The sequence below is a fragment of the Cyprinus carpio genome, unplaced genomic scaffold (assembly GCF_018340385.1).
Source record: "Cyprinus carpio isolate SPL01 unplaced genomic scaffold, ASM1834038v1 S000006502, whole genome shotgun sequence".
Lineage (NCBI taxonomy): Eukaryota > Metazoa > Chordata > Actinopteri > Cypriniformes > Cyprinidae > Cyprinus > Cyprinus carpio.
The window spans coordinates 62749-76046 of NW_024879170.1; the positions used below are offsets into that span (position 1 = coordinate 62749).

The following is a 13298-nucleotide window of genomic DNA, read 5'->3' on the forward strand; positions in this document are numbered from 1 at the left end:
AGGGACAACATTGAAATTTGACTGCCTTCCTTGAATGTCATATGATTTATGACTTCTGTGAGTCTCAATTGTGGACTATCCCTTGGGCTAGGTGTATTAATGAAACAGACACAATACATTACACGTGTAAGCAGAGTTTATTGAATAATCTTAGTTGCGCATGTTTCAATGCTCAGACCAGCACATTCCATCACGTGTTATTATAACGCAAGCAAATAGCAATGGAAAATTACTGCTTCACAACATGTTCCTGTGACGGTTAAAAACCTTGAAATGAGACTTTCTCTTATCTCTTACTCTTTAAGACAAATATTCTTTGAAACCTCACAATCATAAGATTATACAACAAAGGAAAAATAACAAAATAAAATAATACAATATAAATGACTAATCAATGAATGAATTAATAAAATTTGTATATAAATGTCTGAAATGATTATTATAAATGATTAAATGGAGTAATTAAATGATAAATGATTATAAATGAAAGACTGAATATAAAAGAAAGAAAGTAAAAAACAAATAAAATATATGGTTGTTCTCTTGTAGCAACACACACAGGTTGCTATGAAGAATTCTTGGATCCTTCAACAGAGAGTCTTTATTTTTTTGTTTGAATTATTGTTTTTTTTTGTTTCTAGGTTTGTAAGTGCTCCAAGTACAATCACAATCAGCTTTGCAAAGTAATGCTTTAGTATTAATTTAAATAAAAAATTGTAAACCTACTGACAATTTAAGGCTCTTAGTGGTTCCCTAGAACCAGACTCAAGTCCAGGGGTGATCGAGCATTCACTGTAGCTGTAGACTTTGGAATAGTCTTCCTACAGAAATCAGAACCGCCCCTACACGATCTTAAAATCATTTTTTATTTGATTTGGCTTTTTATTCATGATTTGTAATTGCTTTGCCTTTTATTTCGAACTTTTTTTGTGACCTTGTCTTTGTTTTAATTCTGTTAATGGTTACTTATTTTGTACAGCACATTGGTCAATGGTAGTTGTGTTTACTTTGAAAAAGAAATTGAAATTAAATTCATTTAGTCACAGTCTTTGCAACAGTATTCCCAGTTGGCTTTATCATCAGTATAGCACCACAGGTAATCATAGCCATGGTATCCACAGGGGTGTCCAGACCAGCAGGTCTTGTCATTCACAGCTGACAAGCAGTCATCAGAAGTACAGCACATATCATTATTGCCGCTTTCTGTGTAGCACCATTTATAATCTGAACCATATGTGGAACAGGCATAGTTTGCGGCGGCAGTACTCCCCATTTTTAGCTCTAGTTCCGGACAGTGGAGGGCTACAGTAGTCCCAGCTGTCGAAAAAGAAACCATAACCGATCCAGCACCAGTAGTAGTCCTCACCGTGTTTGCCACAGGGGTTATCATACCTGCACCAAGATCCTCCAACTGTGAGGTGTGAGTGCTGGGAACTTCTGACGACCCTTTTCTGCGTGCGAGACATGTTCTGCACATCTGTGGCCATCTCGTCTACTTGGTTTGGATTTATTAATTTGTCAAACTCACCCTGAACCTCATTTAATTTTTTACTGTCATCAAAACAATCACCAACAAAAATCTTAATCGACTGATGGGTTTTTAACAGCTCACTATAGAGACTGCTGAGCTTATCATTCAGGTCTGAGACTCTCATCAGGCGTATGCCACCTTCCGGCTGGTTTTTTGCCAATGTAGCCGAAGGAAAAAGACTTTGTGTCATTGAGGTGGTGTTTGTAAGGGTCTGCTGTCTGGTTTTTAGAGGTGTAGGTAAATGTTTATGGGTTTTTATAGTTTCTGTTGTTTTGTATTTGTATATTGTCTTGTTTCTCCCAATCTGTAACAATGTAGACTTTTTGCAGAACCACCATGACTGTCAAGCTTGCTTCTTAAGAAACTCCTCAGTGCACTCTCCCAGTTCTTCCAGTGGATACGGTCGAAAGACTCGTCTATAGGTGCAGCGTTGGTCAGTGTGAACGTTGCGATACGACCTTCGTCACATTGGAAGCTGTTTGGGGTTCAGGAGTCCATGATCATATCCAGAGTCGCTGTAGTCGCTGCTGATGGCTTGATATTTTTTTATAATGTTTTCATCAGAGTCCCTCTCACGGACCATATGATCAGTTCGGGATTCAGTTTGGGAAATCAACAGAAGAAATATGTGAGATGGTTAGTTTGATATATAGTTGTTGTTTTTGTTTTTTTACCACTTTTTTTCTTCATTGTTTCTTAAGGAATGCAGAATGTAAATTGCTAATTAAAGTCTTTTGTTAGACGGTGACTGAAGCACATGTTTACCTGTGGCTCGATGTGCCAGTTTTTCTGTCCTTCCAGCAGTACTTGAGCATTCAGGGTCAAATATGTAGGCGCTGTAAAGAGGGATCCTGCGATGAACTGAGTACAGAGTAGCGTAATAGTAGTGATCATATTCCAGCTTCTGGCAAATTTTCTTGGCATTCTGATCCATTCTTTCTGGTTCAGTGTCTTTGTAGAAGAACCCTTTACAGTCATCAAAGCTATCAACCACTTTTGCCTGAGCAATGGTTTGTGTCAGCTTAATATAGTTAAGGTTTGGGACCACTTACATGGTGTGAAGCTGCTCTTGTGTTATAGAGCAGAGACGCCAGAAGCTGCTGCCTTAAGTACAGTCAGAGTCAGCAATGTTCTTGTAGAAGCCACAGCTTCTTATATCCACTGTTGGAGTCCCTGATGTTTTGGGTGTGACTGAAATTAAAGAAGTAGAAGAGATGAGGAATATGAATATAAAAATGTATTCATAGAAAAAATTAGAGAACTTTTAAATGCTGCTCTGTAGCATAAATGCAGTGTTTGCAATTTTCCACTTCAATTTTCTGATACATTTTGTTCCACTTCTGTATCTGGAGCGAGAAGCAGGTTTTTTTTTGAAAGTCAGAGTATGTGTGTTTTCTCTCGCTTCATGGTTACTCAGAGTGTGCTCTCATTAGTGAGCAAAAAGTTGGAAATGTAAACCCTTGACAGGAGTCATTAGAGATTGCGTTTGAAAAAATCTGTGCCTCTGCTCCGCTTTGCTGATACTCTTGAATTTGAGTATTTTGAGTGACTTTTATGGACTAAATATCATGCGAGCAGCACTGTTCACATTCGGATGGGAAGTCGGTTGTTAGAAACAAAGTCCCTTTAGACAAGTAATGTCACTCAGCGGCCATCTTTGAAACACCTCTCGGGCATACAAGTGCAACTCCTATCTCTCTGAATGGGGAAACAGCAAAATCTAATAATTCATCTCAAATCTGTAGAGCATGCCAGGCAGAGCGTACTATTGCGATGCATCTATGCTCGCATGGCGCCTCCCATCCAAGGCCTGCAAGCTAATGTCAGCTTTGGCTGTTAAAGCTAACAAGACCCGCTGGACAGGCGGCCTCTGCATGTGATGGCCATCCTGCAAGTCCATCATGCCAACACACTAAAAGAACTGCACAAGGGTAGTTCTGAACCGGGGTCAATGCAGAAACTGGGTCACCATAGCTGTGGACGCCATATGCCCCAAGAGCCTCTAAAATTGTTTCAGTGGAGGATCAGCAAAGAATGTTTGCCCTGAGGAAACTGAACTCTTTCTGCGTATAAAAATCTATATCAAGTGCATTTTATAATAGTTTTATTGAGAGTGACTTGAGTTTTTCATTCCTATGCTGGTTTCCATCTTTTTCTATAAAGAATAAAAATCACCTCAACACTATAGTTAGGACTTGCTCAAAAATTAGCGCTGTGCCACTGCAGAGCCTAACTGAATTTTATGAGCAGCAAGTGATGAGGAAAGTTTGAAGTATTATGACTGATGACATGCACCCCTTCCACATGCACTTTAAAATAATGTGTTATGGCAGACGGCTTACAAGTTATCAAGTGTCTAACCAGTCGATATAAGTTTACCTTTTTACCAGAAGCCATTCATATTTACAACTAAAATTTTATTAAGGTCAAAACTGTTCACTAAGCTTGTGATTAAATTTCATATTTGAAATCACCAAATAAATCTGATATCAACTGTCATAACTGACTAAATGAATGATTTGATTTTAAGTGAGCAGTTTCCCTTTTTGGGATCTTATTGTATACATTTGATACTGATGCTGTTTATAGTCTATTTTGTTACTTTTTACACAGATTGATAGATAAATAAACCAATAAATATCTATTTATCTATGTTTGTATTTATTCCTGTTTAACATAGGAAAAATTAGAGGACTTTTGAATGCTGCTCTGTAGCATAAATGCAGTGTTTGCGATTTCCACTTCAATTTTCTGAAACTCTTTCACTTCTGCATCTTTTCCAAGTTTGATCCAAAAGAGGAAGAACAATATCAGTTCCCAGCATTTTGTATGTTTTATATTTATTTCTGGATGGTGTTTGGTTTTCACTCTAGGGTCAGTGTGGACTAGACTGATAAAGATGAGGTGAGAAAGGGCACTTACTCTATGTAAACGATGATCTCTCTGAACAAGATGGAGGCAAGCTTGTGCCTGCTGTCCACCTTCTTAAGACCCGTTCACACCGCCAGCGACACACAGCGACAGAGCGACATAATCCCATGCATTTTCAATGGAGAGCTGGCTACTTCCGGCGACACGAGCAACAGTGACCGTTGGTGACGGAATGTGGGCGTGTGAAGTGATGTGAGTCAAGCGACAAAAGTTGAGAATTCTTCAACTTTATGCAAATAAGCAGTGAATTTCGTGAGCGACAACCAATAGGAGTGAAGAATCTGTCAGCGGCGCTCACACGTCACCGTCTCGAGTGCACGCAAGACAGGACAGATTTCCTGAGCGATTTCACTGTTTATATGATTTGACTGTAACCACATACATGGATATAAAAGAAACTGTTGGCTGTCTAAATGAGTTTGAATCATATACTGATGGTCCAAGTTTTTACTTTTATGATGCAGCACTGCTGTAGTTTACATAACAACACTCTCCAACAGCAGAATGGCACTTTTATGTTTTTTGAGTCTAATTCCTAGTCATATTAGTATGATATCTTAGTTTTACAGGCAATGTATATTTGTGATTGCATTTTCTAAAGATATATCAAGATGTGCAGTCTACCAATAACATTAGAGCAAGCAGTAGAAACGCCCACAAGCGTCTTCACAGCACAAGTCTAGCGACACGCAGTGAAAAAGTCGCCGGCGGTGTGAACGGGGCCTTAGGGTGCTTCTCAGTCAGAAGGCTGGAAATCTCAGTTGGCACGTCATCAAGAGCTATTGAAGAACATCTGAATTTGGAGGATTCTTAGTAGGCAGCCTGTAAAAAAAATAAAATAAGATTTTTAAAAAGTTTTTTTTTTTTCGTACATTTTTCACATTTATAAAAAACAATAGAAAACACCTGACAATAAATGGAGGAAACCAAGACACACATGGGAACCAATCAAAAAGTAGTGTTGTCAAGATACTGGAATTTCTAACTTTGATCCAGTACTGTAAAAAATATTCAATTCAGTTCACATTTTTATTTATGTAATGCTTTTCATGATGCGCATCTTTGCAAAGCAGCTTCGCAGAAAATGAGAGTTTCTACATTACAGTTTGGAATAATTTATCAGTGGTGATCATGCCAAGGTGATGGCAGAAAGGTACAGTTCTAGGATAGCAAAAATCGAAATGGTGAACATGATTAACGGCAATGATTACATGTTGTGATCTAAATGACAGTAATGTAAGGAAAATGTGGTAGTTTTGTATGTTGGTGCAGGGTTGAGCTCATCTGAGGTCCTCTGAGGGGTTGGCATCTTCTCTTCTCAGGTGTTGGGTCATCTCAAATCTGTAGAGCATGCCAGGCAGAGCGTACTATTGCGATGCATCTATGCTCGCATGGCGCCTCCCATCCAAGGCCTGCAAGCTAATGTCAGCTTTGGCTGTTAAAGCTAACAAGACCGCTGGACAGGCGGCCTCTGCATGTGATGGCCATCCTGCAAGTCCATCATGCCAACACACTAAAAGAACTGCACGAGGGTAGTTCTGAGCCGGGGTCAATGCAGAAACTGGGTCACCATAGCTGTGGATGCCATATGCCCCAAGAGCCTCTAAAATTGTTTCAGTGGAGGTTCAGCAAAGAATGTTTGCCCTGATGAAACTGAACTCTTCCTGGGTATAAAAATCTATATCAAGTGCATTTTATAATACTTTTATTGAGAGTGACTTGAGTTTTTCATTCCTATCCCTTACCAAAAAATAGTATACTTCAAGTTTATTTTACTAAGTATACTTAAAGTTCAAGTATAATTTTAAGTATAATTTATGTAGCAAGTATACAAATATCAGTATTCTAGTAGCATCCGGTATATATATATATATAATAGAGAGAGAGAGAGAGAGAGAGAGAGGGATATATATATATATAGAGAGCTTTTGACCGCTGAGTGGCGCTTTAATCACAAGTTAACAAGCGCATCAAAGCACATTTTCGCAAATAGACGTCAGCTTTGCCTCACCGAAGTGTTATATTTGACGGCTGCAGTCAGGGAAAATTAAACAAAAACACTGTAGTTAAAATATTTAATATTCACAGATGAAAGTTTGGCACTTATGAAGTTATGTGCATTTCTTAGAACGAATTCAAGCAGGATAAATGTCAAGCCTGTGTCTGAGCCTGTGCTTATATTTTCTCTAAGCTACACAGTATTACACCATATTTTAGATTTGACACATTTAATAGGTGTGCAGTATTATTTATATAATATGAATTATGTGTTATATTATTCAAAAGAAATTGTGGTTTTTCTAGGCTACATGGATTAATATGCAAAATGTCAATATTCTCATATATTAGGCCTATATTTTAATTTATATTTTAAAATTCCTTTAATAAAACAACATGCATTTTTGTTATTCGTTACCTGTCCTTTATTTTGACAGACAACTTCTTGGGAAAATATATTTGTCTGTACACTAATTAAGAAATTGTTGCGTGTTTTATAAATTATTTTCTTTATTTTAGTAAAACGTGAGGCACTGTATAATTTCGTTCCCATTATTTAGGCCTAATTAAAACAAGAAACGTATAAATTAAACCTGCACGATTTAGCTAAATCACTGAAACTCTAAAGAATGGACTGATTAATAAAATGTCCTCACGATTAAACTCAAGTTCTCTCATTATAATCAACAAAGTGCAAATGATGTAAAAAAAGAAAGAAAAAAAAGAGCTTCATTAATAGACAACTTCAGTGATTTTAAAGGGAGCCTTCTTTACTTGCTTTCATATAATTTAAGTAAAAAAATAAAATTGCAGCCGCACTTAAATGCAGGTGTGTAAAATGTCTGCGTGCAAGATTTGCGCGGCGCGAGTGATGCTGAGTGCACGCGCAGCATTTATTCTTATTTGTTTTATCTTCTTTACAAATCTTGTTTGGTTTTATTTTGGATAATTGCATGTACAAAATAATTTACGTAGTAATGCATATGCAAAATGTGAATTATTATTCATATTCAAGTGTTTGTGCAAAAATTATTAATGTGCATGCAGGACAGGGAGGCGCCCTCTAGATCACTTGAATTTTTTTTCCTGATAATGAAATAACTGAAAATTGTGGTGTCTCACATACATGAGAAATATATCAGCAGAAAGCTTGAAATGTCTTTTAAACAAATCAATTCAAAACAAAAGCATTATGTAATCTGTGAAGGTTGTATTTCTCTTTAAAGGCGCGTTCATGTGGAGAGAATCAGCACTGTGAATTTCATCTTGCAGCCGACAAGAAAACATTTGTTTATTAATAATTAAAATGTCTCCTTTTTTACAATTATTTTTACAATTTTTACTTCTGCCTTGCTGTGTGGCAAACTAAAAAAGCCTATAAAACATCAAAGACGGATCATACTGATGTCTGGACTCTGTTTGGGATTTAGAAAAACAAAGAGATGGTTCAATATATTGATTATGAAAAGGCTACATTCATAATCTAAATGTATTCATAGTCTAAAAAATATTGTTTAGACGAAACAAAATAAAATTAACGCAACAGTTTGCAAATTTATTTTATTTATTTATTTATTTTTTTTTTTTTTGAGTTAAGGCAACTACCTCTGAAATTAAGTTATAATAACCAATAAACTATATTGCGCTAGTAGTCAACATTTGAAGTGGATCAAAACCTTTCTTCAAAGTTGCCCTAAAACCAAAATGTTCTGTTCTGCAAGTTTGATACCCACATAAGCAGGGTGCGATTTGCCCGGGGGGGGGGGGGTTCCCCTCCTCTGGTCTATGCATCCCTGCCTCTGCTGAATAACTTTTTAACTGAAAAACATCATTCAAACCTGCTCGGAAGTCCCGATCTGAATCAAATGATTCGCGATACGCGATCCGATTGGAGCGCTTCGAAACAGTGAATCATTTTGCGACGCAATGGTTTAACTGATTCGGAGTTTCAAAAGCTCCGTTGTGTTCTTTGCTCGCTTTTCTCTATGTAATTTTGTTGTGTGAATAACCGTGGACATTAAATCATTACAATTAATAGGCCTAACGTAGGCTTACAATGTTTTTATTAAACTGAGATCACACTAAATACAATTTCCGTCGTATTAAAAACATTTCATAAAAAAATTTAAAAGCATCCCCCCCTCTGTTTTTTTTCACAAATTTCACACTGTTTATAAGACACTGTCCATATGAAAGACCAAGAGATTCACACATTTATATCAACCCCCACAAGCTATACAGAACTACCCCCAGCCCCCTCCAGCTGAACTGAATTCGGTCTGTTTTTTGGCTGTGAGGAACGGTGTGTTCTCATGTTACTGGGGTGAAACATGCCTGCACTCACAGCAGCCCTACTCTTTGTATTCATTATTTTCCCGCAGTCAATATTATTGTTTTCACAAGACCATAATAATAACAAATTATCAATTGATAATTAATCATTATTTTACGAAAACCATTGTTATTTGTGAACGTAGCGGTTTGCGGAAGGCTTTAAGACCAAGCGGAGTCCTCCATCAGCTGCTCCCGCTTCACAGCGCGCGGGACTCGCGCTAACTGACCCAGCTTCAAAGTCCGCAAGTTTTGATTTAACTAAATCAATTTGAGCGAATACAACTTACTGATCATGAGCCCAACATTTAGCAAGACAGAAAAACATTCAGTCTGCCTGGAGGAAGACGTATTTCATTGTAAGTTAATGCTGTTAAATAGAGAGAGAGAGAGAGAGAGAGAGAGAGAGAGAGAGAGAAATAAAAAAAAACCTGTGTTGGCTATTCCTAAAATTGGAGCTCATTATATTGAAGTACAAATCCAAACAGCAGAAGCAACCTACACTCTCTAATTGTTCTTTCATTGAAAAGTATGTTTTTTGTTTATTCACAGGCTAAATGGTTGAAATAATATTTTAGTTCAAAACTTTAAGTGCCATTGTTTAAAAAAAATGCTTTATTGGCTAACGTTTCATAGACCTTCAGTTGTTATGCTTTAAATCCCCATAACATTTGTAATTTCACAGTATTTTCACCTCCTAAATCATTAACCTTTAAAGTCACAATTCTATAATGGTCAAATTTACTCAGGCCGATGGCATTTTTTAATGACATTATTTTTTATTTTATTTATTTATTTATTTTTTTAGAATAATTGTAGCCTACATAAATAGGTGAAGCAAAACAAATATGAATAATATTTGGATCGTCCCTTATTTTTTCCCTTATTTTCTTAAAGAATAAACACTTATTTTCTACAAGAATAAACATGATAACATATTATTAATTCATAGAAATAATTTAAGCATTTAAAACCTGATAACATATTATTAATTCATAGAAATAATTTAAGCAATTAAAACCCTTTTTTAAAACTTGAACTTCAATACTATTAAACTGACTTATAAACTTTTAAAGATTTTTTTTTAAGATTTTAAAGTTATAAAGGGTTAAATGTCACAGTGCATGTTAAATAGCCTAAATGAACTTGTGTTAACAATATAATTAGAACTAACAATTTTTTTTTTTTTTAATGAACTATTGTTTTATATGGTGGGGCAGCATTTTTTTTATAAATTTTTTTGATATTGTACAGATGTGAGACGCGCGAGGCAGGTTGAGTGTGCAAAGTGAATGTGCTGCACAAAGTCATTTTCAGATGCAATGAAAATAAAAAAAAATTTAAAAAAACCTGGATAGCCTAGATTAGGCCCAGACTCTGTTCCTAAGTATATAATAATTGTAATTACTTTTAACCCACAGTAACAATTTTAACCATTTAATCGCCTACTTTCGTTTGCTGCATGTTTTTTATTTTTTTATTATTTATTTATTTATTTATTTTTTAAAACAGGCTAAAAAATAAATTAAGTTTGTGAGAGGAAAAAATATATGTCATGTATACGTTGCCTTTTATTACATTCAGAAATAATAACGGCTGGCCTAATAATGTTATAATGTGCCAACAGGATATTTTTAGTTCACTTTACAACAAATCCTTTAAATTTAACAAATTTATCAGAACAGAACAAGAATTAAAAATATATAATTCTAATGGATAATTAAAATTGCAGTATATTATAATATAGGCTTAGCTATAAACAAACAAAAAAATAAATGAATAATAATTTAAAGCGAACCATAAGGTAAGGTTGGGCTCTCATTCGGGAGAAATCCAAACGTTTCCATATTCGTGATTTTGCCTATTTCAAGCTTAACTATTATTCGTTAGGTAAAGTAGGCTTTGTAGTTCACGCGTGTTTCAGTATCGACGAAAAAAAAAAAATCATAATTAGCAAAAATATGCCAAAGTGGACCGCTGCTCGCGCCGAATGGCACGGTGAACGGATACTGTTTCCAATGAATGTGCGCGAGGCTCCAGCGCGATCAAACAGCTGAAACAGAAAATACAAAATTTTTGGTCACACAGTAAAGGCATAATTCAAAAATGCAAAGTATTAGCAGTTTGAAAAATCAAGAATAATAACAGAATTAATAATAATTATCGCTAAATGCTGGACTGTTCTCATTTCGATCTGCAAATGGAAACTGAAGGATTTTTTTTAAACCAAGAATGAACCGAAATGAAAACATTTAGCTTTTTATCCGTATATATAGGCCTTATATTTAATGACTGTTTAATAAAAATAGCATGCATAAGCTCCTTCGTGTAAAGGTCTTTCTTTTAATTTTTGATTATAGACTGTAGCCTAAGACTATCCTACATTTTGAAATTAACTCACTGTACATTTTTAATGGTTTTTAAAGATGTTACAATGTTATATCATAATGTTATTGTTATTTTACCTCCTCCTTTTATCTAATTTTACAATTACATTCAGTTCGAAATTCGTCCCTTTGCGCCACCTGGCGGTAGTTTCGCGAATGAATTTAACACGCGACTGACTTGCAGTTAACGCCGCGGCCCTGCGGCGGCAGTATTACTCATTTTGGTTGTCTACCTACTGTATGCATGTAAGCTGCCCCTCTGCTTTTCTGACACTGGGCTGCAGGTGAGTTTGCTTCTGTTTCACATTTTTTGTGCACGCTCCTTCTCTGTCATATGCTTTGCTAATTGGACCAAAGGGTTATGGCTGGTCTTGACAAGCTTCTCAAAAGGGAAAGCAGATATATCATTTAATGAACAATCAAAATGTATTACAACTTCATGTAGGTAATCCATGGCATGCACATTGTAGACAGTGAATTCATTTCCATATACCTCAGAGCTGTTGATGACAAAATGACTGAGGTCTGCTGCATATGGCAGAAAGTGGTTTGTCCACTCACTATCTGCAGAAAGAGACATCGACATTGAAATGGTCAGGCATCTGGGTCCACAATTCCATGGAGTACCACTGGTCCGATGTACAGCAAAAACTGTCAGGGCTCAGTGGCTTTCCATCTCTCCATCTCCTGAAGGGATCCGGGCTTCCTTGCCATCTCACTCAGGATTGTGTCCCTCAATCTAATGAGTTCACTGGAGAGTTCAGCTCTCTGTCTCGGAGAGAGTCTTTGAGGATTAGGGTCCTGCACAGGTAATAAAGGATGTGTCTCACTACTCCGAGACAAACAAGATGCATGTAATCAAGCACAAAAGAGCTGACACATGGGATGCCTGCTCTGATCAGTGGTGTCTCCCCATTCTGGTGTTATGCTCTGTAGACCATTTGGGGGAACTTTTCATCTGTCCTGCTAGGGAATGTGTCCTTGCTGTTTAATACTACTTTGCCCAACCATTCACCCTCCTCTTCACACTTCTCACAGCTGTGGCATCCAGTGTGGTAGATTATGTTTTTCAGGCAATCTTTTGCTGGAGCATCACAAATAAATGATTTTATGTGCACCTGTATTCCATTTCCATTGTGCTGTATTCTGTTTCCCCTAAACCTCTTAATTTATTTTACCAGGTCATGGATACAGTCTTCTAGCACTGGATCTGAATAATGGCACACTATAAACATAAATTGTGACAGCAATGTGATCTGTTGAAGCTGGGCAGTGCAGAAGTGTGTGGCGTATACCAGTTTCCAAACCATTATAGAGGTATTCACCATCCTTGAGCAATTCATTGTGTCCATGTTTATGAAGAATTTGGAGCAAGTCATTGAAAGATTTGTGTGTCTGGGTATTGCTCACTGCCCAATCTGACAAGTCACTACAGTCCAGTTTGTTTTCATCTAGGCATACATCGGCTATTTCAGTTGCCTCTTCCATTACTTCATCTTCTGTGTGAGGACCTTCTACAGTGCATCATCAAACTTGCATCAAACTCATCATCATCCAGACAGAACAAGTACCGGTCATCCATGAACTCTTCTTCATCCTCAGCTGGTTTCTTAACCATGGAATTGACCTTCCTCCAGTTTTTAAGACAATCTGAGGCCATTTTAACAATGCTACAAGTGCCTGTAAAAAATAATAATAGTCAAATGACAAAAACCATATAATTAAAATAAAACAAAATAACTTTATTACAAAAAAAGTGCAAATCAAACCCTGATGAAGGCTTGTTAGCCGCAAACCCTCAATGCACTAGTGACTTGTTTTTAACCTGTTAACACGCACCTGGACGCGGGCACACTAAACTCTCTTTGTTTGCAAGTGTCAATGTTTACGAATAGATTAAATGAAACGGGACAAAATTAATCTTGACAAATTATATATCATTATAAAGATCTAAGCCTCAAGCATCGACGACAGATCACTGTTTTTCAGTGCTTATAAAGAATGTATTTGCTAAATTTGTGTAAGCAGTACACATCAAAACATGAAGTCGTAATAACGATTTGTCGTAATAACGAGTCATAAACGCATCCACAGCTGTAAATCCCGGTTTAGTTAGAAAG

General features: G+C 36.5%; 1 pseudogene; it reads right to left on the bottom strand.

Moving 5' to 3' along the window:
• Positions 1-1036: 1036 nt before the first annotated feature.
• On the bottom strand, positions 1037-12838 carry LOC122143750 (annotated as a pseudogene).
• Positions 12839-13298: the final 460 nt, after the last annotated feature.